At 40.3% G+C, this 27,070-nt stretch overlaps 1 protein-coding gene across 4 annotated transcripts in view; it reads left to right on the top strand.

The window, feature by feature from the left end:
* The window catches only part of DLGAP1 (DLG associated protein 1), a 753,977-nt gene that overhangs the window by 353,181 nt on the left and 373,726 nt on the right, over positions 1-27,070 (top strand). The window lies entirely within an intron of this gene.

Below are 27,070 nucleotides of genomic sequence, written 5' to 3'. Positions count from 1 at the left end.
CATGCAAAGCCTGTGACAATTTCACATGCTGGTAAAGGAATCATGGAAAGTGTTAAAAATTTCTTCAGAGTGACACACGTTTATTTCTTCTTCTCTTTGGAAAGATAATTTCTCTGGGTAAAGCTGTCTAGAGCTAAGGTTGTCTTGCTTCTCTGAGAAATTGGCTGACATTTTTAATTTTTTCTTCTACACAATATCCTTTTTAGTTGCTTTTTAAAAGATTTTCTCTTTATTATTGCCTTTAATTTGTTGTGAGGTGTGTTTGTGTAGGTTTCCTTATTACTCACATAATTGCAGATTATCAGGTTTCTAGGATTGGGAGGTTGTAAGAGAACTCTAAAATGCTATGACAATTGCAATTAAATGGGGAGTTTATTCTGGTGTAATATATTTTTGAAAACCATGCAAATGAAGGGATCTTAAAAAAGCTCGTGGAAATGCATATTACAGAAAAATTGTGTGTGTGGATTTCAAAAAATTACATCAGAGGAAACCTTTTAATTCTATTTTGCATGAATGTTTTGAAATCATCTTTGTTTTCACCAAGTTTAATCCACTGCTTCTTCTATACTATCAGGGATTTAAGTTACATACATATATTAGGCTGTCTTGCATTATCCAATATAATACTGATGTGTTTGAGAAATTCCTCTTTTGCATATTTGTTTTTAGTATGGGCATTTTTTTATTTCTGTGTTTCAAATTTGTTAATCTTTTCTTCTTCCATGGTTAATCTGCCATTCATTCCATCTGGTTTATTTAGTGGCCCATACACCTAAGTTGTTGTTGGTTGTTTTTTTTTTCTTCTGAATGTCCAATTTAAGACTCTTTTCTAATTGCCTGTGTCTCTGCTTAACTTTCTGATGTCAGCTATTATGAATTTCATCTTGCTGAGTGCTGGAGGTTTTTGTATTCCTGACTTTGTTCTGATACAGTTAAATCACCTGGAGAAAGCATCATGGTTTTCCAGTCTTGCTTTTAGGATTGTGAGATGAGTCCTGAGCATGCTCAATGTAACACCACGTATTACATATTCTGGTTATTCCTCACTTACCAAAGCAAGATGTCCTTGAACACTCTGAATTCTTCCAGTCAGCCTGGAAAGATTAGGCTGTCTTCTGGGTCCTGTGTGAGCACCAGGCACGGGTTTCTGATCTTTTCTCATGGTATTTTCCCCAATCTCAGATAGTTTCTTGGCAGGCATGCACTGCCTGGCCCTCTGCAGGTCCCTGAAAGCTCTCTCCTCCCGGTACTATGTCCTGACAAATCCAGCTGCCTCCCTCACACCAGGCTCCGCTACACTCAGGATCTGGCCTTCTCCTGCCCCACAGCCTCTGGAAGAAGACTGGACTCACCTCATTAGCCTCTTACCCTCAGAGATCATGGTCCTAGCTGCTTTATAAGCAGTTTATCTCCCATTTTGTCTGAGATTTTTTTGTTTGTTTGTTTCAGGAAGGAAGTAAATCTGATTGTCTGTGACATTGTCTTGGACAAAAGTCCCTCTTCCCTTCAGCAGTCTGGAAACTGAAAAGCCCGTATTCATAATTATCGCCACAGCCCTTGGTTCATATTTGTTATAGCTACTTCTAAGCTTTTTCCAGTCACTCGAACACAATGTTATGGTGCTAGAGAGACAAGTCAATGTTTTTTTTCTGCTTTAAAAATTATCAAGTGTGATTATTCTAGTGTGAAATCATCCTATGATTTGACTCACTTTTATATTTTCATATTTTTACGTTGTGTTACTTTCATTTTAGTGCACTCACTGTTTGATCCTTCAGTCATCCTATTAGTCATCTTAGATGTGTCGATTAAACGAAAATCTGTCCACACCACTTAACATCAAAAATCTCATTTTGGCTATTTGATATCAGAGGTTTCTGACGCTCCTACGGTGCCTTTAATTTCAGTCCCTGGGGTGGCATCAAGTGAATATGGTTCCGGTTTATCATGAAAGGAGAAAAATTAAGATAATAGCCTTTTAGGAAGATGTCTTCATTTTAACAGATATTTCATCTTTTAATTTCTGAAGTCATTATCTTTCCATAAATGACCATTTCCTTTCCTAAAATAAAATTCCTATGCATTTGTAAATGATAAAGTATGTATCTTATATATACATACTGATAAGCAGAAAATAAAAATAATTTCCTGATATTATGAGCAAAGATGAAGTGCCTCTGTGTATGAGTAATGATGAGAATGGTTTTCTGCCCTTGGTACAAGCTGACAGTAACAGGTAAAAAGCTCCCAAGCAAATCCCTGTATGTAGCAACATCATTCAAGCTGTGAATTCTCTTCCAACATCTTTTTTCCTCTATCTCTCTCACTGGATTCTCACGGGAAGATGATATTAAAATTCTCTATGTGTGTGTGTCTGTGTTTCAAGATTTATTTACTTATGTGAGAGACAGAGTCACAGAAAGACAGAAAAAATTAGGGAGAGAGATCTTTCCGTCTGCTGGCCTACTCACCAAATGGCACAATGGCCAGGTCAAAGCCAGGCCAAGACAGAAACTTCATCCAGGACTGCCACGTGGGAGCAGTTCGCCAAGCTTCTGGGGCATCTTCTGCTGCTTTCCCAGCCACACAAGCAGGGAGTGTCACATCAGATGCCATTGTTAGAGGTGCTAGTCCAATGCACTACATCACAACACCAGCCCCTTAGTGTGTGTTTTTATACTGATTGACATAACAAACACCTTACCAGCATTGTGTAAGCATCAACATTTTGGTAACTAAACTCTTTCTGTTTGGAAAACACAGAATGGAACAGTGGGCCACAGAATTGCAGGAACTGAGGAGTGCTAAGGAGAGCTTTCTCAAAGATCTGAAGCAGAGTTATGTCTTAGAAGCATAATGTTTGTAAAAACTTAGTCTATTTCCTGGGTTGTATCTGTATCTTTCAGTTACCTGACTTAAAGAAGACCTTCAGCTGTCCAAGGCAAGCTGAAACCTAGCAGAAATTCAGGACCATGTGCAGAGGAATCCTTTCATGGCAATCTAAACACATGGTCCTAGACAGGAAGCAGGAAATCTGTAGCAATCTATGCTGACCTATTGCACACACAGTCCTATGGTTTTATTCCATTTTTTTTTCTGATTTTGAGGCAATAAAAGCAACTTTTTGTCAACCTGTAATACCTTTTTTATGTGTATTTCACCTAATGGGCATCTCTCTTATATAAGACAGTTTCACTGAAGTTTGGGGAATCAATAGATAATCAATTAATAGACAGTATTTTATTACAGGACTGAGTCTAGGTGGGGTAGTAGCTACTCAGAACCAGTTTATTCAAGTGGAGAATCAACCCCTGGCAGTGATCAGAGGCCACTTTGCTATCTCCTTTCAGGCACCTGTTTAATGCAAGCCCCAAGGGAGAGTTACCAATCTTCTAAAGTTAAAATAAGCTGTGCCGTCGGTGAACTAGCTCATGCTAGCAGCACAGACTGGTCCCAGTGATCGGTGGTCAAAATATGCCTCACGTGCTCATTCAGCAGCACGTACACTAAAATTGGAATGATAACGATGCGTCATGATAAAGAGCCAAGAAAATTAAAGCACACTTGGAGAATTTGTTCCCCTCTGACATTAAAAAGCAAAAGCAGTAAACATTATTCCCCAAGGAGTAGAAATGCTTTTTCTTCTCAAAAAGGTATGAACTGAGTCGTTTTCATTGACTTGAGTCAGACTCCCACGCGTGACTTTAGATCCTGTCTCATAAACTGGTTAATCACTAGCAAGAATGTGATGGAACAGTGGTAACTATCATTTTGTTGTAGCAGCTTCCCTGTTTTTATTTCCTTCTGTATGTTCCATATACTGTCTCAATAATTCCAATAACCTGAATCTTCAACACAAGTAATAGTTCACAAACCAATTTTTCTTCTCTGTAAACCTAAAAGATTTTAACAGTTCCAAAATATTTTGTAAAATACTATGGAAGTGTAATTCAGTTAGAGCACTGTAATAAAGTATCAATAAACAAATTTTTTAAGTTAAAAACTAGTACATGAGGGCCTGGTGCAGAGGCCTAGCAGTTAAAGTCCTTGCCTTGAACGTGCCGGGATCCCATATGGGCACCGGTTCTAGTCCCGACAGCTCCACTTCCCATCCAGCTCCCTGCTTGTAGCCTGGAAAAGCAGTGGAGGACGGCCCAAAGCCTTGGGGTCCTGCACCCGTGTGGGAGACCTGGAGGAAGTTCCTGGCTCCTGGCTTCAGATTGACATAGAATCAGCCGTTACGGTCACTTGGGGACTGAATCATCAGATGAAAGATCTTCCTTTCTGTGTATCTCACTTTGCAATAAAAATAAAATAAAGTAAAATTAAATAAAGGTAAATTAAATAAATAAATAATAAATAAATAAAAATTAATAAATAAAATAAAGTAAAAGAAAGGCTGGGAGATGTAGTTTATAATCAGCCTGTAATCCAGAACAGGCAAGCGCAAGGCAAAAAGAAAAAGAAGGAGAGAGAAGAAAAAGTCTGGGCACCAAGAGACCAACACAGAGCCAGAAAATTCAGTGCTACATGGTAGCATGTATGAAGGATACAGGATTCCGTTGTTATTGGTGTTTCCTTTTCTTTTCTTAACCTTTATCTTTATACCTTTCCTTATACCAGTGTTCTTCTTTGGATCCATTTTTAGTTCCTTCTTAGTGAATATGCTACCTTTTCTTCCAGACTTTTATCACTGTTTGCACTAATGCTTAACTGCCGCCCGGTACAAGACATCACACTGAGTCTATACTTCTTGGCTCACTTGAGCCAGCCAGGCTGCAGGCAAGAGAGACTGCCCACACATAGTGGGAAGAAACTCTGCAAATCTCTAACAGTATTGGGAAACTTGCCTTTGTAAAAGGTCAAGTGAATCTAGCGTTTAATGGACTGGGTAAATGGCACTGTTGTAGATGCATGGACACTGCACGCTGGCACCATTCCTAGCAAGACAAGCTCTTGGTAAAATATTCACATGTAGTTTCCACATCACCTTTGACTGAGAAGGATTGTCAGCCTCTGCATCACGAAATACTACATGGGTCTTTCCTGACCTTCATTGGTCACTGTTTAGTTTTTTTTCCTTCCAAGTTCTCACCAAGTATCATCAGACATAAGATATGAAACTGTTCTTTGCTTCCTAATGTTCTTCTTTGTGCCACAATTTGATACATTCTTTCTTGCCCCACTTAATTAACTGCGGAGTCTGAGATGTATCTTCCAACACCACCAGTGTTTGAAGCAGACACAAGACACTTTCAATGTAATAGTTCAACAAAAATTAGACAAATTTAAACTTAATTCCCTTTGAAGTCCTTCATTTCTTAATCTAGTAACATGAATGTGTTGATGATAGTGGACTAATGAGGCAGCATTTGCAACTTGAACTTTAATGTAAGATGCTGATTTTCTTTGCGTTCATTCCTGTTGCTGAAAGATCTAAACTGATCTGCTTTGATAGTTATATGATGCACACTCGATCTTCAGACATCATGCTTGCTTACTGCTATCAGACTGGGCCATCTGCAGATCAAAGGAAATCCACACTGGCCCTGCCATCCTACTGACAGACCTTAGAGGTAGTGAGTGAGAATAAGTGCTCTGATGGTAGAAGCTTCTTACTATTAATTATTCCTTTTTAGATTTAGTTTAGTTCTCTGAAACGCAGAGGGACAGAAGAATATCACCCATTCATTGGTTCTCTCCCTGAATGTTCACCACAGCTGCAGGTGAAACCAAAGACAGGGTGAGGAATTAATCCCTGTCTCTAATATGGATGGCACGGTTCAAACTACCTACCAAGGAATAGAGCCAGCATTCAGATCCAGGGAACTCTGAGATGGCATGTAGGTACTGCAGCATCTATACACCAAACGCTCACTCTTTTAAGTTGTCTGTGAAATCAGTATGTTCAAGAAAAAATAATAGAACAAAGCACCCTGTACCGTAAGAGTCTCCAATCAGACAAATGTTTGTATTATGTTTACCTAGTGAGACTTTCTACCAAAAGCAAAACTATTATAATGTTCCAGTGTTAATACCAGTCCCAGTCTTGGCATATCTAGTAGTTTATCAGCAGTGATTCTGAATATGTAGTCTACATTTATCACATATATATATTTCCAGAATTATGTTATAGTTTCATTCTTTTTGAAAGCTTTTGATATTCAAAACCATTTTAACGGCGTATGCTAACTCCCAAGAAACAGCTATGATCATTGTCTGTACTGAGCAAATATGCTTCACGATATTTGATTGTTGGGGTTTTATCTATATTTGCTTTGATTTTCACTTTAACCTTATTTTATCTCTATATTGGCATTAGAACCACTCAATAATACTTCTAAATCTTGTATTCTTTTTCAAACTAAACTAGTTTAGATACTTTTATTATGTATTCCCAAACAATGAAATATGAAAATACCACAGAGTGCATGTTTTCTTGTTTTTTCAAGTTTCTTCTGTCTTGAAAGGTGGTGCATGGAAGATCTTACTTTCTTACTAAAGCAAACTATTAGCGGCAGTTGGAGATATTCTAAGAGACAATGTGAATGAGCATGCCAGGCACTGAATTTTATAAAGATTTTGCCAAGATTAACTCCTTTAATCTTCATATCAATATGGTAATGTTGCTATTCCCATTTTAGAGATAAGAATATTGAGAGCACAGAGAGATTAGTTAATGGTTATCAAGCCCAGTTTGGCACCAGATCCTGGCTTTCAAAGTCTGTGTTGTCTCTGACATTCTTACCTAGAGTATAAACAACTTTAAGGACTTTTTTAAAAGAAAATGAAGTTAAATGAGGAGAGATCACCCATATTTTTACTTAAACTGTCCATAGCAGTGTTTAGAAAAACAGCCATGGGCCCAGTGTGATAGCCTAGTGGCTAAATCCTTGCCTTGCATATGCCGGAATCCCATATGTGTGCCAGTTCATGTTCCGGCTGCTCCACTTCCCACTGAGAAAGCAGTCGAGGACAGCTCAAAGCCTTGGAACCCTGCACCCACGTGGGAGACCCAAAAGAAGCTCCTGGCTCCTGCCTTCTGATACCCTCAGTTCTGGTCATTGCAGTCATTTGGGGAGTAAACCAGTGGATGGAAAGTCTTTCTCTGTTGCTCCTTCTCTCTGTAAATCTGACTTTCCAATAAAAGTAAGTAAGTTTTAAAAAAAGAGAGAAGAAGAGGAAAACAGCCACATTCAGGCTTGTCTCCCAGAGTACCATGTGAAGCTTCTATATCTATAATGCTTCTTGAGAGGGTCTGATGGGTTTATTTCCCCATTTTTAAGTTGAGTCTGCATCATTTCCAAAGACCCGAGGCAGAAGCACAGCAAAGAAGGATGGTTTCAACCAAGTGTTGGTCCCCAACCTATTGTTATCTTCCCAGCCATCTATACAGTGTTCTAAGGAAAATGACACTTTCTTTAATAAGTGTTCATTTCGGGCAGTCCATCCTTTTAAGATTTTTATTTTGTTTTCTTTTGTTTGACTCAGCTGAATATTTGTTTCAACTGTTTAGTCAGATTCATTGTGATGATACAATTCTTGTTTTTCTCATTTTTTTACTTGAAGGACAGAGAAACAGACAGACAAGATAAGATCTCCCATTCATCTGTTGACTTCCCAAATACCTGCAACACCCAGTACTGTGCCAGGCAAACCTACAAGCCCAGAACTCAGTCTGGATTTCAGTGTGGATGGGAGAAACCCAACCATCACTGACTGCCTCCCATAGTGCAAGGCAGCAGGATACTGGGCAAGAAGTGAAAGGATATTGAAACTAAGCACTCTAATGCATGGTGTGCACATCCTGATGATGTCCTAACTGCTACGATCAACTCCTGTCCCACAGCAGTAACTCCTAACCAGGGACTGGCTTGCTTCCCACAGGTAACATCTGTCAGTCTTCTGGAGTCCAGGTACCCAGTCCAAATCCTCAGCAGAAAGCAGGCTGCAACACCTGATAGTTGGCCTGAAGCATGATCCAGGAAACCTAGCTATTTCTCCAAGTTGTACTTCTTGGTTGCTTTTATCTGAGGAACCAAAAGCTAGAAGGGCTAAGGCACTTTTCCCATCATCTCCCATCACTGCAGACACAGAAACACTACCACATAAGAGGCATAAAGGTGATGAAATATTTTTGTGAAACCTACCAGCCTGTTATGACTGCCATGACAAAGTACATCCTTGGTGGTGTAAACAGCAGACATTTAATTTCTCCTTTCTGGAGGCTGGAAATCTGAGACCACGACGTAGGCTGGATTGTCTCTGCTGAGGCCCCTCGCTTGGCGTGCAGACAGCCACCTCCCGGCTGTATCTTTTCATGGTCTTCTCTCTGTGCGTGTGTATGTGGCTGATGTCTTCTTCCTTCAAGGACATCACCCATATTGGATTAGAACCTACGCACATGACCTCTTATACTGTCTCTCAGTAAAGTCATATTCTGAGAAATAGAGAGTTAGGAGTTCAACATAGAAACTTGGGACATATACAGTTCTCCCAAAACAGACACCAAAACTCAAGAACTGTGATAATAACTCTTAACTGTGATAATAAATCTTAAACAAAAAGAGTTCTGTGGACATAGGAGACACACATATAAATGTACAGTCATGCAATATCACTTTAATGGCTTTCCTTATGTTAGCATTTAGGGAGAAGAAAATTGGGATGTAAGCCGTTTGAACTTGGGTATGTTTTTCACTTCAGTGTTTCTCAGGTGTGATCTGCAGCTTTTATGTTATCTCCTCTTTCCAATGGCTGACCAGTGCTGTTGATTTGCAGATTCACAAAAGAAGTAATCCTCTGCTGGGTCCCAAACCATTACCTGCCAGAGAATTTTCTTTCCTCATGCCAGGAAAAAAAAAATCACTTTCAACAGTAGATAATCCTCCATCTTTGTAGTTTATCACCTTTAAAACCTGGACTTGAATAAGCTCTTTGCTGGTAGCAAAATCAGAATGGTCTTCCATAATTAACTCAGCAAAGCCTGGAAGTCTAACGCCTAACTGCCAAGCTGCCAGTAAAGTTCATTGCTCCTTTTCCCTCCTGTTACATCCTTTCGACCGCTATTCATCAGTGACAGTCACAGCAAAGTTTTATCATAAATAAGAGGCAAGGCAACTGACCAACCAACTGACCAGCCATTGGGACCGACCACTCCTTACCAGAGTGCAGCCCAGAACAGCACATTCACAGGGTATTTTTTAAAAGGGGCAGTTTACAATAGCTTTAAAGGAAGAAATTAACAATAGCTTCTAAGGTGAGGGAGAAAATGCCACACATTCCCTGCCTATCTGGGCTGGACAGCCCAGGCCTGGCTCTTCCCTGGTCCAATAATTAACGTAACCACCTAGTTTCTTACTTGGAGCCATCTGTGAGGTAACTGGATTTGGCCTTGATTCATGGGAATTGGGGCCCATCCCTGCTAAAGGTCATGTGCTAAAGGTCATATAGGCCATTTGGCCTGCAAGCTCAGTTTCTTAGCAAAACAAGCCGTGTTTACTCCACTTTGTTTTCAACTCTACCCTCCCTTCTCTCAAAAATATCTGCTTGTCAACTTCTTTTAATTCTTTTTTTTAAGACGTATTTATTTTTTATTGCAAAGTCAGATATACAGAGAGAAGGAGAGACAGAAAGGAAAATCCTCTGTCTGATGATTTCTCCCCAGGCAGCCTCAATGGCTGGAGCTGAGCCAATCGGAAGCCAGGAGCCAGGAGCCAGGAGCTTCCTCCAGGTCTCCCATGCGGGTGCAGGGTTCCAAAGCTTTGGGCCATCCTCCACTGCTTTCCCAAGCCACAAGCAGGGAGCTGGATGGGAAGCAGTGCTGTCGGGACTAGAACCGGTGCCCATATAGGATCCCAATGCATGAAAGACGAGGAGTTTAGCCACTATGCTATCGTGCCGGGCCCAACTTCTTTTGATTCTTGAAAGAGGATGGAAGTGTGCAGATTCAGAAAAGGAGGAAGATAAGACTCCATGAAATTTAAGACAGAATATTAAATTTAAGACAGAAAGAGAAAACAATGGGCTCCAATTTTCTGTGAAAGTGAATGGGAAAGGGAGCTGGAAATGAAACCACAACTTACTTATTTTTAATAGCTGCATCAAGAGATGGCTGAGCTGGATAAGACTTTAACATGTTGCTCATTCCAAGTCTCATCCTTAGGTTAAATCCTCCACCTGGGACCCCAACTCCCAAATTCTACTCAAATCACCTCCCCATATATACCCAATCTCTACAATGTGGATTAGGTGTAGAAAAAAATAATAAATATCCTCTTCCTAGCATGATCAGTGCCAGCAACTTTCACAAGAATGCTGTCACAGCATACCGATTCAAAAAGTGCCATTGACCTCGTACACATGAAGTCCTGTTCACAACGAATTGCTTCTCTTCAGAAAAGGAAAAGCCCAGGACGCATCCACATTTCTGTTCTGCCAAGATACTGCATTTTGTTCCTAAGGCAAATGTGGTTTCACACACTCTGATGTAATAGATTTGCCGATCCTGCCTACAGCTTTCTTCCAAGTCTGACTTTCTTTTCCTGTCTTCAGGATTGTGGTTTTAGCTTTACTAAAAGGAAGAGCCACAGACAGAGGTCTTCTGACCATTGATTCACTCCACAATCGGCCGCTTTGGCTGAGGCTCCTTCAAACAAAAGCCAGGAGCCTGGAAATCCATTCAGTCTTCCACTCATCCTCTTCTTCCTTCACAGGGACATCAAGAGGGAGACAGTGGAAGCACAGCAGCTGGGACTCGAACCAGATCTCATATGGGATGCCAATGTTGCAAGAGCTAGCTTAATCTGTGATAACAACACCAGCCCCAAAGCTTACACTCAGTAGCTTTCCCCTCCTAGGGAGGCTGCAGTGTAGTAGAGAGAGGGAAGGCTCGGGCTCTGCAGTAAGGTGCTTGCCTTCAGCATCAGCAGTTTTAATTCCAAGACCCTGTACACATGATTTAACTTCACTTTCAGCCTCAATTTCCTCATTTATAAGTTGGAAGGACAGCAGCTTTCAGGGGATTTTTTTCTTTGTTCATCTGTGTTGCTATAACAGAATACACAGACTGAGTAATTTATCAACAAGAGAAATGTTATTTCTTACGGTCTTGGAGAGTGAGAAGTCCCAGAGAAGGTGCTGGCATCTGAGAAGGGCATTTTTCTTGAGTCATCCAATGGTCGGAGATGGGAGGGTGAGATCACACCAGAGAGCAAGGAGAGGCCACCGCCACTTCCGAACAAATACGCTCCCATAACAGCATCCCTCTCTGCCGGAGAACAGAACCCTCATCGCTTGATCTCCTCCTTAAAGCCCCTCAGTATTTGTGTATTAGTGATTGAATTCAGCTCATTTAAGGTCACACATTTGGGTTGAAGTAGAAACATTGTCTAAATTCGACTCTTTTTTTTTTCAAGATTTGCTTATGCCATCCTGTCAGCATGTGCTCCACCATCCCTCTCTACCACTGTGAGAAACTTGAAGTCCTTACTAAGAGGAAAGAAAAATGATTTCACTCATTTAATCTCATCTCTTTATTATGTACACCATAGATCTTTTTTAAAAAGACTCTGTAAAGGGAACATGTAGAAAAGGTTTCCAAGCAAGGCGATGATTTCTCAGAACTCTACATAAGGAAAAAAAAGAGCTTTAATGAACTCCACTGTGTAATCTTAGGACTAATTTGCCTGTTTGAAGATGCCTGTCAGGTTGACTGCAGTGCCAACATTTGATTTCATAAGGACCAATTTTCAAGGTCTTGATTTTGCCTGATCCAGGTGGTTACATGTGTTGACTTAAATTATTGCTTGTCACCTTGCCCATTAAAGAGAGGAGATAAAGGGGAAAGCACGGATCAGTCCAAGACAATGTTCCTACTGCTTAGCGAAGGAGTCTTGCCCAGGGCAGTCCTATTGTTATTTCTCCTGCTGCCAGCTGCAAACCTAGAAAGGAAGAATGGAGAGAACTCTATAGGCATGGGAGAGTACTTTCATTAAATAGTTCACTGTAAGTCTAGCTCAGTTTATAAATTGGCCAAGATATGACCAAGAAGAAACAAACAAAATCATAAACTCCTTGGCAGAAATGGGGTCTTGAGAAAAAGTGAAGTTCAGACACAGGGAGACAGGAAACATCCCATGTGTACAACCTGCATTGTGACTATAAATGCTGAACCTGTTGTGTGTATGTAATCCTTTCTTTATGTCCATTTCCTCTTACACATTGTAAGGCACAGAAAGGGAGAGGCATCTGGATTTTCCTGCCATTTTATCATTATCTTCTCCTTTGATGAATGCAGTATGAAGCAACAAGAGGCAGAGTGGTGATGTGGAGAGGATATCCTCCTTGTAGTTATCAAACCTACATTTGTAGAACATCAGTAGGTTAGTGTCATGAAGCACTTGGTGAAACAGTCGTGAAATGTATTTGAGTTGAACACAGAGACATTAGCATGTCAAGGAAATGTCAGAGAACATTGGGATGGCTTGCATCATGTTGCCAATGTATAACCACTGCCCTTTGAATGCTCCCGGAAGAGGAATCAAGTGAGGTTCAGCTTCTTCCGCCTGGCTTCCATGCTGCATCCTAGATGCTTGTTTTCCAAGTGGAATCTGGTGTTTCTCTTTCTTTCATGTTGTTTTACAATTAGGAAGCAATTGACTCAAAAGTTTTGTATTTCCTGACAATTAGTGCCTAGCATCAAGTAGTCATACAGATATCAAATGAGTGATTTTTACTCATTGGTTCTCTTTATATTTCAGTCATGCCCTAGATCCTGTTTTTATTCATGAGATAGACACTAAACCAATCACTTCCCCAAAAGTGACTTTGTCCTGGCTACCCTTGTCTCATTCCAAATGTTTACCTCATTATTAGCCATACCCTTTTGCCCCTTCCCCATCCAGGCAGAGGAGGAGTTGGCTTCCCATTGGAGCAGGTCCCATGATCCTCCCCAGTGAAATTTGCTGCTTTCCACCCTGGAAGCTGACAGTCTGGCTTCCTTCCGGCACCAGCCTTGTGGGGGTTGCTCCCATCTGCCACTGAGCTGCCAGAGATGCAAATGAGGCACTTTTGCTGGCTGTTACTGGCCTGATCTCCAGAGGGGGTGATTTCCCAAGGGAACTTGTTGACTTCTGCAGTCTGTGGGAGGTGGGATGTCATGAATCTTTGCTTTGGGCTGTATCCCTTCACTCACCTCACAACCCCTGGCTCTGACAACCACCACATGGCCAGGGGCTTTCACACAGCTCTTCCCAATGGATGTCACCATGCTTTCGATTTAACACTGCAGTTATGTTTAGAAGGAACCTAATCAGGAGATGTCAGTACTTTCTGGACACTTTGAGGCAACTTTTCTGTCTGTGACTGCGCGTGTGGGTGTTTAGTGGCAGCCATGGCAGCCCTCATTAATGGAAGAAATACAGGTAAGAGAACAAGCCCAAAAGCAAGATGAGAGAAAGTGAACAGAGAACAAAAGCCCCAGGTGTATGCCCAAGACTCTAGAGCTGGAGAACCGTGGGTATATCGTTCCTGCCCTGAATGGATGAGGAGCTGAGTAACAGCTAGGAACAAGATGGTTGAAGAAGCCAACTGGAAGCCTCCAGTGTTTCATTGGTTGCTATAATGGTTGTACTTACAAAAAACAGACTTCTTTATCTTGCCTTAATTATACAATAATTATTCACATGTTAAAAAGCTATTTTCTATTCAGAAGTAGCACCGAACTGCTGTTCAGATTTATGGCAAGGAAGATGTTGAAAGCAATACAGTATTTTCTTTTCTTGGAAAATAAGTATTATAAAAAAACTGCCTGATTTTTTTAAAGTTTTAAAGCAATACATTCTTTGATGGTTTGGCTTAGGAAATATGAATATTCCAGTCCTGCCTCCTGGTTGTTTTCCAAAAGTCAGACAGTCTGCTTTAAATTATTTTGGGCTTAATAAATTAAGTCAGTTCATTAATCACTTAATCACAAACACAGACACTCAAGCCCTACCCAGTCCTCTTTAGGCAAAGGCAAACAAGGCCTAGAATCATAATTTAACAGCATTTCATTCATTCCAATATAGCCAGATTTTAAAATTGCAACCAAACACTCCTATACCCTATCCCTTTACCACTGTTCCTGAGGAAGAAGTATGTCCAAAAGGTGACCCTCATTCCCAAGCACAGATGAGGGAGGGCACAAGTCAGAGATAAGAAAGGAGCTTCTTCTTTCTTAAAAAAAAAAAGATTTATTTATTTTTGTTGGAAAGTCAAATACACAGAGAGGAGGAGAGACAGAGAAGATCTTCTGGACATTAGGCCAGAGCTGAGCCTACCCGAAGCCAGGAGCCAGGAACCTCTTCCGTGTCTCCCACGTGAGTACAGGATCCCAAGGCTTTGGACCATCCTCAACTGCTTTCCCAGGCCACAAGCAGGGAGCTGGATGGGAAGTGGAGCTGCTGGGTAACATGGCTGCCGGGATTAGAACTGGCACCCATATGGGATCCCAATGCATGAAAGACAAGGAGTTAGCCACTAGGCTACTGTGCCGGGCCCATGGGCAGCTTCTTCTAATAATGTAATGGCTGGGGCCAGAACAGATGGAAAGACTGCTTCAGCTTTTTTCACCCCTACCTGCCAAACCCAAAGCTTTAACCCCGTTAAAGGAAAGGAAATACCTGTCAGTTAGATGCTGACAGTTAAAAGCCTCTATGTTTGGCAGTTTCAGCCTTCATGATGCAAACAGTGGAAACAGGGATCTGTGACGACATCAGAATCCATACTATGTCCTTATCAACTTCTTAGAAGAGATGCAGGGGTGATCAGTGGAGAAAGTGGTAGAAGCAAGTGGTTAAACCCCTGCACAGATGCCAGCAGAAGATCCGTTTTAGACCAGCTTTTGAATAACCATGACAACCAAGTAGATAACTTCCAAAACCACAGGAGAAATGTCTCTAATTATATTTTGAGAGCCAGTGAGTCATCCCTGTTCTCCCTCAATCATATTGCTATACAGTTTCTCACAGGTGCTTAGATTAATGTTCAAGAGGCCTCTGGACCACTCCTATGCCATATTTTAGCATCACTGGAACGTGGCATCAAGATTTTTCAACATGTTGGCCATTGGGGATTCTGTTGCTTTGGGTCCCGTGCAAGAGCAGGCACTAAGGGTGCACACATAAGCACTTGGGACCTAATTCCAAAGTTATTAGCAGAATCACAAGCCAGAATGTCCAGATAATACCTGAGAGCATGCACTCTCAGGCACGAACCTCTCAGCTCTCTAACAAAGGCCATGTTCAGAGCAACATCAACAGGCAGCCCCCACAGGCTCCATGCCTCGGTCCCCCTCTCAAGATGTTACATGCTAAAAATGAACTAATACAGGCTTCTAAAAGAGACTGCTCCCAAAACAGCCTCAAGGGGGAGGGGAAGTGATGATTTCATAGGAGAGTATTTTAAATCACAAACCACCTGGTCAATATTTGCTATGTTTGTAGTGGTGGTGGGCTTCATGTAGTGGCAGGCATCAAGTAATTGCTAGGGTAAGTTATCACTCTTGTCATGAAACAAGATTTTATAAAGTTCTTCAAAAATATAAAAAGGAATGGTTCACAGTAGACAATTTGCAGAAGAAATGGCCCTCAGGTCTTTGGCCATGGGAGGAAGTCACCTCTCCCTCATCAGATCACTGGGATTCCATGTTTGACTCTGGCCTGAGACTCCAGCTTCCTTCTGCTGCGGATCCGGGAGACAGCAGCTAACAGCTAACGGGATGAGGTCCCTCTTACCGGTATGGAAGGCCTAGAGTGTTCCTGGCTCTTGGCATAGTTGTGACCCACTCATAACAATTCCAAGCGTTTGCAGAGTGAACCCCATAGATGGCAATTCTCTCTTGTTCTCTCTTTTTCCCTCACTCTTTTCTCCCTCCCTTCACCCACCTCTGTGTTCAAGTTGATTAATTAATTAAGTGAAATAAACAGCAGCCTTTCAAAAATGCAAAAAAAGGCCCCTAAAGAGTATCTGAAATATACTGACATTTTAGGAATATATAAAAATATACCGACATTTCATGAAAAGGTGCAATTAAAGATAATTTTGACGCAATTTAAAAAAAAAATCCATGCAGTTTTTCTATAATACACATTTTCCACACAGCTTTGAAGATTATTTGTGTTATCTTCCATAAAAATAAAATAAGTATAGATTAAAATTTTAAATAACACTTTGCTATACATTTAACTAACAAAATTTGTTTTTTATTCTGTTGGATTGGGTGCCTCCTACAGACATACACACCCTGCTGTGGCTGAGATTGCAAACTTAATCAATCAGGATAGTGAAACCCAAATTTAATGTTGTGAGTGCAACAAAGTTGTGAGTGCAAGTAATTCCACTTCTAGTAAACTTATTCTACCAAAACAAAAATCTGGGGCTTGGCAGGATGGCTCAGTGGCTAAATCTCCTTGCACACACCGGGATCCCATATGAACTCTGGTTCATGTCCCAGCTATTCCACTTCCCACTCAGCCCCCTACTTGTGGCCCGGTAAAGCAGTAGAGGATGGCACAAAGCCTTGGGACCCTGCACCCATGTGAGAGACCTGGAAGAGACTCCTAACTCCTGGATTTGAATTAGATCAGTTCTGGCCACCTTGGCCACTTGGGGAGTAAACCAACAGATGGAAAAATCTTTCTCTCTGTCTCTCCTTCTTTCTATAAATCCTCCTTTCCAATAAAGAGAGATAAATCTTAAAAAAAAAAAAAGCACAAATATTTGTCTGCAAATGTTGCTCACTTTTTTTTTTTGAGATAACTGATGAAAACACAAAGGCAACATTACTCCTGAACACCCAATAGAACTCCCACAGCATAGAATTTAAAGTTCAGCTGAGGGAATTAAATCCAGTTCTGATTACTGTTTCTCTTGCTAAAATGAACAGAGTATAAGGTTAGAAAATGCTTTTTGGGATTCGTGTGCTCAAGGGAAACCTACAGGGCCATTTCTGCACATGTACCTACATTTCCCGGGAAATGGCCCCAGACAGCACCCTGAAAGTATCTGCCTCCTGAACATATTAACTAAGTGAAAGGTCCTGAATACCACTGGCTTCTGTGTTTGCACTTAAGAAACCCCAAATGTGGCTTCGTGGGTTGAACCACAGACCTTGACCCATGGGAAGCTTCTCTCTTCTGATACAGACACAGGGATCCAAATCCACTGTTGGAATGGCCAAGACTGTGAAATTTGCTTTGTCAACTTATATCTTTTCACATTTATGTGGAAATCCATGGAGACAATATGCTATACCTTGATAACTTTAGCTGGTGAGGCCTTGGCTTAGAATGTGATGAGATTAGGTAAGCAATTTATTTCACTCTAGGACTCCTTAAATCTAAGATTACAATTGCTCAAAGAAGAAATTTGTGTAGAAATCAAAGGGCACAAATTCGGTTGAGTAGATAAGAGCCTGAACTCTGGGGACCCTCCTGCTTACTGTTAGCTCAGCGTCCATGGCTTGCTGGCTTTTTACTCTCAACAAAGTAGCTAATTTCTCTTTGGCCCCGTCTCTTCATCTGTGAATGGGAGGATAATTGTACCTGCTCGGTGGTATTGTTCAGACTGAATGGACTAATTCATTTGAAGTGCATGGAATCATTACACAGCACAGAGTAAGATCTCTATTCAAGACATTTATTATTATCGTTATGTTGTTATTAGTCATGTATCTTTTTTATTTGTTCTGAAAATAGTCAATATGTCAGAGCACTTTATTCCAACCCACTCTCTTGTAAATTCGTTAGAAGCACAAAAGTCCTATTTCCCACCCTACATTTTATTTGCAAGGGATGTTTTCCAAGACTCCCAGTGGCTAACTGAAAGCAGAGGTAATACTGAACACTATACACAAGCACCGTGACATTGTTACAGTGGATCTGATAGCAGAGGCAACTCTTCAGGGACTACTAGTAGATTGTGTATACAGCATGGACCCACTGGGCAGAAGGATGATCTATGGATCTATGTTCTGAGTGAAATAGAAGTGGGTGGCAAAAAATGTCACCGCAGTAGCTAGACTGTGTGCAGTTAGAACTTGGGAATCATTTGTTCCTGAGGTTTTCCACTAATTGTCAGACTGAGGTTGACAACAGGTAACCAAATCGGCAGATAAGAGGAGGTACTTTAATTTTATGGAGCAGAGTGAGCTTCCGGCCTGATAACTGGGGAGAGAAGCTTGTGACCTTCCAGGGAAAGGTGTTTAGGAGCATCAACATGGCAACAACTTAATACCAAAGAGTTAACAAACTGATACATTCTACAACTGACACACTAACTACCAATAAGTGAAAACTTACTGGGCTGATGTTGTGGTGCAAATGGTTATGCCACTTCCTGCAGCTCTTGCATCCCAGTCATGAAGATGCAGAGAAACAACTATACATGTGGGTGAGGGAGGAGGAAAAAGAAGTTCAAAAAGTTCACAGCCAGAAACGTGAGCTTGCATCCATCACATAGCATCTGAACAGCAGGCAGTGGAGAAGGACTAATGGAAGAGAACACGCTCCAGCAGGCAGCTCTTGAAGGTGTTCTGATGTGTAAGTTAGGTCTCACCACAGCTTTGCGGAAAGTATTGCAATAAGGAAGAATATTTAATTTACCAAGTCCACAAAAAAAATGAATGGTTCCACATTATATTTTTAAAAGCATTCATACTGCTCAGTGATTTCATGTACAATGTGAAGGTTATGTGCTCCTTAATACAAAGTTCACACACTATTATGCCTATCGTTTAATGTAAGTGGAACTTCATATTAAAATACTCTGTGAGGATAAAGAAGTAGTTCAGGTTTGCCTTCCTTCTCCTACCAGTAGAAATGGGTTGGGAGGGAGGAGTTTTGCATCCAAACTAAATTGTATGCATAGCTGAAGGCCGAACATTTAAAACGTCTCTGCTGATACAATTAAAGATTATTGTGGTTAAGAAATCCACAGCCGGATGCTTTGTTCATATATCACAATGGCACATTTATGATTCCCATATTAAAGCAACAGCCATAGATCATTCATTTGTTCATATACAATCTTTATTTTGCCAGACACTGATACTGTTAAGTGTAATTATATGTGCTTACTTGAGTCTAGGTTGTAACATGATTTAAACTTCTTTCTCTTTTTCCATAAAAGTGTTTGTGTATGAAGACAATCATATATGTTTCTCAGTCACATCATTGGCTTTTCAAAAATTGTACGATATAAATATCATGTTTCTTATCTACGTTAATCTACTAGTTTTGGCATCCATTATCCATTAATTATCCTTGTCTGAATCACTAACTGCTAACTGGTATGATTTTCTCATGATAAAATCATTAATTATTTCTGCAGTCACTAAAGAAACACATACTTTCTATCTCATTACGCGTTTTGAACAGTGGATTCTAATTTGTTCAAATGTTGTTCATTTGATTACTCAATATTGTGAATTTATTGGTGAGGAGTAAATGCGATCAATACCCCATGATATTGTTACATGATTCCATCTGTATTTCTTAGCTTTTTTTTAAACCTTTGACTTACCAACATGTTTCAGATTTATCTTATATTTTCCTAAGCCTGGCCATGGAAACAGCACACTGGCTCTCAATTCACAAATGGAGAACAGAACCCAAGTTCTAACTGCTGGACATGATCATGGCTACTAAGGTGTCTTTGCCACCAACTCCTCTCAACGGGCAGAGCTAGAAAATGTGTGACTATGGCCACACTCGCATGCGCGCACACACACACACACACACAGCCCTCTCTCTGAAAGACATTACTCCATGCCAGTGCTTCCCCACAGGGGGCATACCCTGGGAACCCTGAACAACATCTGGAGACATTTTTGGTTGTCACACATGGGGAAGGCAATGCTGTTCCCATCTAGAGCACAGAACACAGAGGTACCACTGACTATCCAACCAAGCACCTTGCAACAAAGTATTGTCTTACTCAAAATATCCTTATACAGCTACAATGGAGAAGCCCTGGCTTCTACTGCCACCTGCCACCATAAAGTTGCTGTAAGCAGCCCCTCTCTGACAGTGAGATACAGGGCCTCCTTTGGGTGCAGAAGCAAGACTATAGGATATACAAAAAGTATTTCCAAATGGCTGTTCCATATCTCAACAGTAAAACAAACCCACTTACTGCAGCTGAGTATTTGCTTTTTGATAAAGGAATTATCTTTTTCTTTTCAATCTGTAACCTGAAGCTAGCCACAGCGTAATGGCGCATATATATATATATATATATATATATATATATATATATATATAATTTATATTTTGTATATTTAATGTAATTAACTCATGAAAATGTGGGTTTTATGGTGTTTGTCTTCTGTGCATCTATAGCTTTTAAACAAGTTATATATTCATGAGTTCTAAATACTCTGGAGTGTGAAGATCTTTAAGTACGTCAATCCTATACACCAGTGTGGGTTTTCTGGTTAAATTTCTCACCAAAGGAGTTTATTTTCACAAGTTCTTGTTTCATTATACATTCCCCTTAATGGAAATAACTGAAGGTTATGATGATCCCATGGCATGCCGACACTACAACAGGAGAGGCCAGGGTGCCCAAGATCTAAGTGCCAAAGCGATTGCTCAGGATTAAAAATCAGTGCTCCTACATTATGTCTAAGTTAGGGATAAATGCAAACTTCGTAGCATAGATAGTGACTGTTGAAAGGTGTGGCAGAGATCATGAAAATAAAATTTCCAGTCTTGCAAAGGACGTACTCTTTGGGCTCTTGAATTTTTTTAAGAATGTTCCCGTGAATCTGTTTTTAAATAGAAATGTAACAAAAATGGATATGCTAGTCAAGTTTTCATTACTTTAACTAAAATACGTGGGGAGAGCAATTTAGGAGAGGTTTATTTGAGCTTACCAGCTGGAGGTTCACACTCCAGCACTGGGCAGTCATAGGAGGCTGGCATTGGTTGGAGTCTCTGTGGAGAAAGAATGACACGGTGAGCCAGGAGGCAGTCTTGGCTTCTATAAACAGTCCCCTCAAGAGAAGTACCATCCAAGGGCAAACTCCGGGTAACCTAAAGATCTCCCTACAGGCACGCCTTTCAGATGCCATTCATTCATAGATCAAGTCTATACCCTGAATCCATCAGCTTCTAACCTGAAACTTTGGTGTTGATGTGTTTGCATGGGTTTGGGGAGACAACTCCCGTACGGTCCATTTACAGTGTGTTCTTGGGATGTGGATTTTGAACGCTCATCCACATATGTTATGTGTCATTGTAGATTCTATCCAAAAGATGGGCAAGACAAGCTATTTTTATCTTGATACTCGCAGTCAGAAGTAAACCTGAAGGGTAGGCATTGCAAGATTCCTGCTTTGATCCCTGGTGGGGGAAATAACTAATAATCAGTACTGTTTGGAAATGAATTAGGCGGCATCCAAGGTCAAATGTGGTCTTCCACCAATATGGAAAGGGCACAGACCTGGCAGTTGCTTATGGGTTTATAGTACAAAGAATTCATGGAAGGAATTGTGGAAGGAAATGATTATGGTGAACTGTGAGGGGCTCTCGAAAGTTTTGATTTTGTTTTTCCCCTCCCCGAGTAGGAGATTGTTTATACTAACGATATTGACTTTTAAGTTTCTGATGCATGTTGGAAATCGAGGGACCTCAGGTAGCGCTGGCTCTCAGGCCTGAAGAAGAGATCCACAGTGATATGGGAGGACTGGTCTTATTTTCTGAACCATACAGAAAAAAAACTTTTACATGTTCTGACACTATTTCCATGATGACGAAATCACAAGTGCAACACAAGGAGATATGATCTCTGCTTTCGACAGGAGCAGTAGGAATTCTGTGGCCGTGTGTTCCATCCGGTCTCGGCTGTTGACTGCTCTCCCCCTTCTGTGTGACGCTCTGTTTCTGTAATCGTGACTCCCCATGAAGCAAGTTGTTCTGTTCTTGGCATCAAGATGCTCTCAAAGGGTATCATTTCTGTACATGTAGATTACTCTCAGATATGATTGCAGAATTGTGTTTTTGTCAGTGATTCAAGCTGGACATCAAATATCCTAACATACCTTCAAAAAATTGTAGGAAAATGTATCTTATGAGAAATAAAACAGGAATTCCAAAAACTTTTGCACAAAAATTATCTTTTAATTTTGTTTTTTCTTGAGAGTCCCTTATATTTGCTTTGTGAGTCACTGTGTGATATGACTAAGCATCATCATCGTCTCTTTTGAGATACTAATTTTGTCCCTAACTTAAATGCCATGACTTTAATATACTTCCCTATTGAAAGTGAATTGACAGGCCCGGCGTGATAACATAGTGGTTAAAGTCCTCGCCTTGAACGCTCCGGGATCCCATATGGGCGCCGGCTCTAATCCCGGCAGCTCCACTTTCCATCCAGCTCCCTGCTTGTGGCCTGGGAAAGCAGTGGAGGACGGCCCAATGCTTTGGGACCCTGCACCCATGTGGGAGACCTGGAAGAAGCTCCAGGCTCCTGGCTTCCGATTGGCTCAGCTCCAGCCATTGCGGCCACTTGGGGAGTGAACCATCGGATGGAAGATCTTCCTCTCTGTCTCTCCTCCTCTCTGTATATCTGACTTAGCAATAAAATAAATAAATCTTTTTTTAAAAAGAAAGAAAGTGAATTGACAATATAATATAATAAATGTTTGCCTAAAATTTTGTTAATATTCAACACCTGGGTTATTATTTTAGCTGACAAGAATAAAGGATGACTTCCAGATGCAAGAATAATATGTGATGGAAACTGTTTTCATCAAAGGTTAGGCAATTTTCTTTGGAATCTTAAAAAATATCAAGGGGTCAGCATTAGGCCGCTCTGCTTCTAATTCAGTTCTCTGCTAATGTCCCTGGGGAAGCAGTAGAGAATGGCCCAAGTGCTTGGACCCCCTGCATGCATGTGAGAGACCGATAGAGTTCAGGCTCCTAGCCAAGCACTGTGACCCCTTGGAGAGTGAACCAGCAAATGGGAGATCACCTGCTGTCTCTCTCTCTCTGTGTACCTCTACCTTTCAAGTGAATAAACTGGTTTTCAAAAAGTCAAAAATGAGGAAAATTTAAATATTTATATATAATACATATTGTGTGTGTATATATATATATATATATTTAGGTTAAAAAAGTTGAAAAGATGACGTACATTTTGAAATAAGATGCATGTTTGGCTATATAAGAATGACAAAGTTTCAAAGAGGGAGTTTAAACAGGAAGATAGTATTGTGGTGTAGTGAATCGACCTGCCACTGTGACACCAGCATCCCGTAGGATCACTGCTTTGAGTCTTGGCTACTGCACTTCTGATCTAGTTATTTCCTAATGATTTTTGGAAAGCAGTGGAAAATGATCCAAGTGCTTGGCCCCTGCCACTCATGTGAGACTCTGATGAAGTTACAAGATCTTAGGTTCAACCTGGCCTAATCTAGTCGTTATGGTCAGTTGGGGAATAAATCCATGGATGGAAGATTTCTTTCTTTCTCTCTCATTCTCTCTTCCCCCTCCACCACCCATCTTTCTGTAAATCTCTCTTTGAAATACATAAAATAACTCTGTAAAACAACAGAGAAATAGACTGGAAAAATCGGTGTTTATGACTAAAGTATTCAAAATTTCCTATAAAGCCAATCAATTAATCCTTACAAATCAAGAATAGAAGCTAATAATATCAAAATGGGCCAAAGTTATAAACAAAATTTGAAAAAGAATTAGGAAAGTGTCCAGTAAGATCATAAAAAGTATTCAACTTCATTAGCAATAAGAAGAAAATTAAAATTAAATACTGTTTTTAAAAATCAAATAAGATGCTGATTTCATTAAACCAATGAAAAAGTCAAGCTTTATCAGTAAGGATTGATAGCATTGTACAAGAATTTATATCATGCTGTTAGTACAGGGAGCAAAACCAGTACATGCTTTTTGAAAAAAAAATGGCAGTATTGATTAAGATTTTAAGCTATTCATATCTCTTACCCAGAAATTACTTTGTCTGCAGTTATTTATTCATGTAGATACATGTAAAAATATGTGCATAATGGAGCAACCAATACATGATTTCATTTTTTTTATTAATTACATTGCATTATGTGACACAGTTTCATAGGCTCTGGCATCCCCAACCCCTCTCCGTACCCTCTACCCATGGTGGATTCCTCCACCTTGTTGGAGTATTACAGTTCATATTCAGTCAAGGTTCTTTCATTGTAAGCATATACCAAGCATAGAGTCCAGCATCTTATTGTCCAGATAAATTCAATGGTTTCTTGGGGAGACCATCTCTGGTCTGAACGCAGAACTGGCAGAATATCATCCCAATCAATTAAAAGCCACAACACAACATCAACAACAATTTACAACATTATGGAATTATTTGACATGATATTCAGTAACCAGTATGTTAAAAAATGCAAGTTCTTAACCACATCCTGTGACTACTTCATTGACATTTCAATTTTAGTTTATTTACAGAACCGGCTGCTATACACCTTAAAATGGCTATAGGGTACTATTCAGCTGTCTCGTGTCTATTTTCATTTTAGTATTTAGCAGTTTATAGTGTTGAAGCATAATTTTAGGATAGTCCATGCTGGCTTATAACTCTAACAAGACAAATGTTAACAGTTGAGGTGCAGAACAGTTTTAGGAGGGGTGTGCAGAGAAATCTTCAATACTTTAGTGAGGAGTAACTAATCTTTGTGTCCTACGTAGTAAGGTATGTTTAAGTCCACGCTGACTGTTTCCTGTCTGGTTCTAAGCTTTCCTTGCTGTTCTCTGTAGATCTATTCTAATTTTTTGTTTTGTTTTTTGGGGTTTTTTTTGGTGGGGGGTCTCCGGAGCGACCCTGATGGTCATTGCAAGAGAGGGTGGGGATCCAAAGTTGGAACTAAGTAAGGACCAGAGAAATCTCCTCTCCCTAGTCCCGAAGGAAGTTTACTGTTCTGTTTCTGCGGACTGCTCAGGGCTCCTGGCTGTTATTCCGATGACCTTGGAAATTACTCTGTCTGCAGTTATTTAATCATGTGGATACATGTAAAAATATGTGCATAATGGAGCAACCAGTACGTGACTTCAAATAACAATAAATGTTCATCTGTAAATGTCCAGGTGAACAAATCACGATAAATTAATGAAGTGACATGTTATGTGGAAAGAATGATGTTGAGTCTGCTATGATAATCTGCAAGCATATCCAAGATGAGTTCATGTGTAAACATTAGAAGCAAGAGGTGAGTCACCTATGAACACTGAAAAAGAAACCATTAAGGATGATTCCTGTGGAATGGATTCTGAAGACTGTAAATTCACTTTCTTTTTGTCCTTAGAGATTAAAACAATACCGCCATAGCATTTTTCCTTAAATACACTTGTTTCAACCAGATGCCACTTGCGTTTGAGCTCTTTGTTCTCATCAGCTATTCCTGATGAATTGCTCTCTGGGAGACGGATTTTACAGACCTCCTGCTTAGCTTAGCATGTCAAGACACTCGGAAAAACAATCAGGATGGTTTTCCTCCCTTATTGTTTTCTAATTTGTTCTTTACACAACAGGTACCTTTTTGATCCTGAACTCCATGGAAACTGCTCAGAGAAACCGAATGAGCTTCCACCTGTCGCGTTGAATACTCTTTTTTGGCCTTGATGTCACATTTCCTCTCTGTGAAATTTGTTACTGTGGACCACTGTCTCCTGCAGGTGGCCTCCTGCCTTGTGTGTTAAACATTGGCATTCCCTCAGAGCCTGCTGAGACACCTCTCCTGCTAGGATGCTGTAATTTTCCAAATTTAAATCTCTCAATGGACCACTCTTCTAAACTCTGGACCCACAAATCCAAACACTATGCTAATCATCCTCTCCTGGGGGCCTGGACCTTACATTTGTCAAGTCCAGGGTTAGTTCTATTATAGTTAAATGTAATGACTGTAGTCTCTACTTATCCACAGTGCATTTTGCATGGTTTTAGTTACTTACACTACAGTCCAAATAAATAGATAAACGGAAATGAACGATAAGAAACCCTGAGAAGGGATAATACATCCACCTCAACTTCTTCCACAATGTATTACTATAATTATTTTATTATTCTTGATTGTCAATCTCTTACTGTGTCTAATTTATAAATTAAACTGTGTCATAAAAATACAAGCATAGGTATTGGAAAAAGAATATATATAGGATATTGTACCATTTGTGGTTTCAGGGAAGCCTTGGAGCAGTCCTGTGGGTATGGGTAGGGACTTCTGTGCTGGGTGTGCTGCTTGTACTGAAGGTTAACTAACTACTTAATAGAAAACCAAAACATACGTATCTCCAAAGCAGTTCTCATAGACAGAACATTATTAACTCTGAACTTCCAATTATTTGAAGCATGCATTTACATGCATATGCTCTCTTAAGGTCCAAGATTTACCTCAATTTATCTAAATTATTCTGACACTTATAATTTCACAGTTTAGCATGGGATTTGTCAAATGTTTTTATTTGGTTGTCTCAGACATCCTCTCTCCAATCCCTTGCGTTTTTTCTTTTTACAAGAATTCCTCTAGTTAATAACATAACAAACTTCACGTCTCTGAAAATGGATAGGATGAGATTTCAAACCTGTATCTCTTGAGGGAAGCTGAGCACTCAGCATTATGGCAACTATGAAAGCAAGAAAGCACTTGGAAGAAGTGTTGTCTTCCTGAAAGCGAGATGTGGGTACTGACTGCAGTCTGTTAAGAGACCTATTACATCAATAGCGAGTGGAGACTCTAAAGTGTATCTGTAGGTGAGGGGAAACAGAGTGCAAGAGAGTTGTGCCCTAAAAGTCAAGTGCAATGCCATGAGATGCAGTGAAATTCAGCAACAACACACCTTTGTTGCTACTAGGGAAAAATTCAGGGGTCAGAAATGTGTCAATAGGCAGCATCATAGATATTCTAAAAAAGAAAAAGAATTCCAAACAACATGCCCTTCAGCAGCAGAGGCGAGTTTCAAGAGAATCCATTTGATTTTTACAATGAGTGGTATCAGCCTGGCTTGTACTTCATGACCAT

The sequence above is a fragment of the Ochotona princeps genome, chromosome 18, assembly GCF_030435755.1.
Source record: "Ochotona princeps isolate mOchPri1 chromosome 18, mOchPri1.hap1, whole genome shotgun sequence".
NCBI classification, from domain to species: domain Eukaryota; kingdom Metazoa; phylum Chordata; class Mammalia; order Lagomorpha; family Ochotonidae; genus Ochotona; species Ochotona princeps.
The sequence above is the reverse complement of the archived record's forward strand: the minus strand, read 5'-3'. Positions and strand labels throughout refer to the sequence as shown.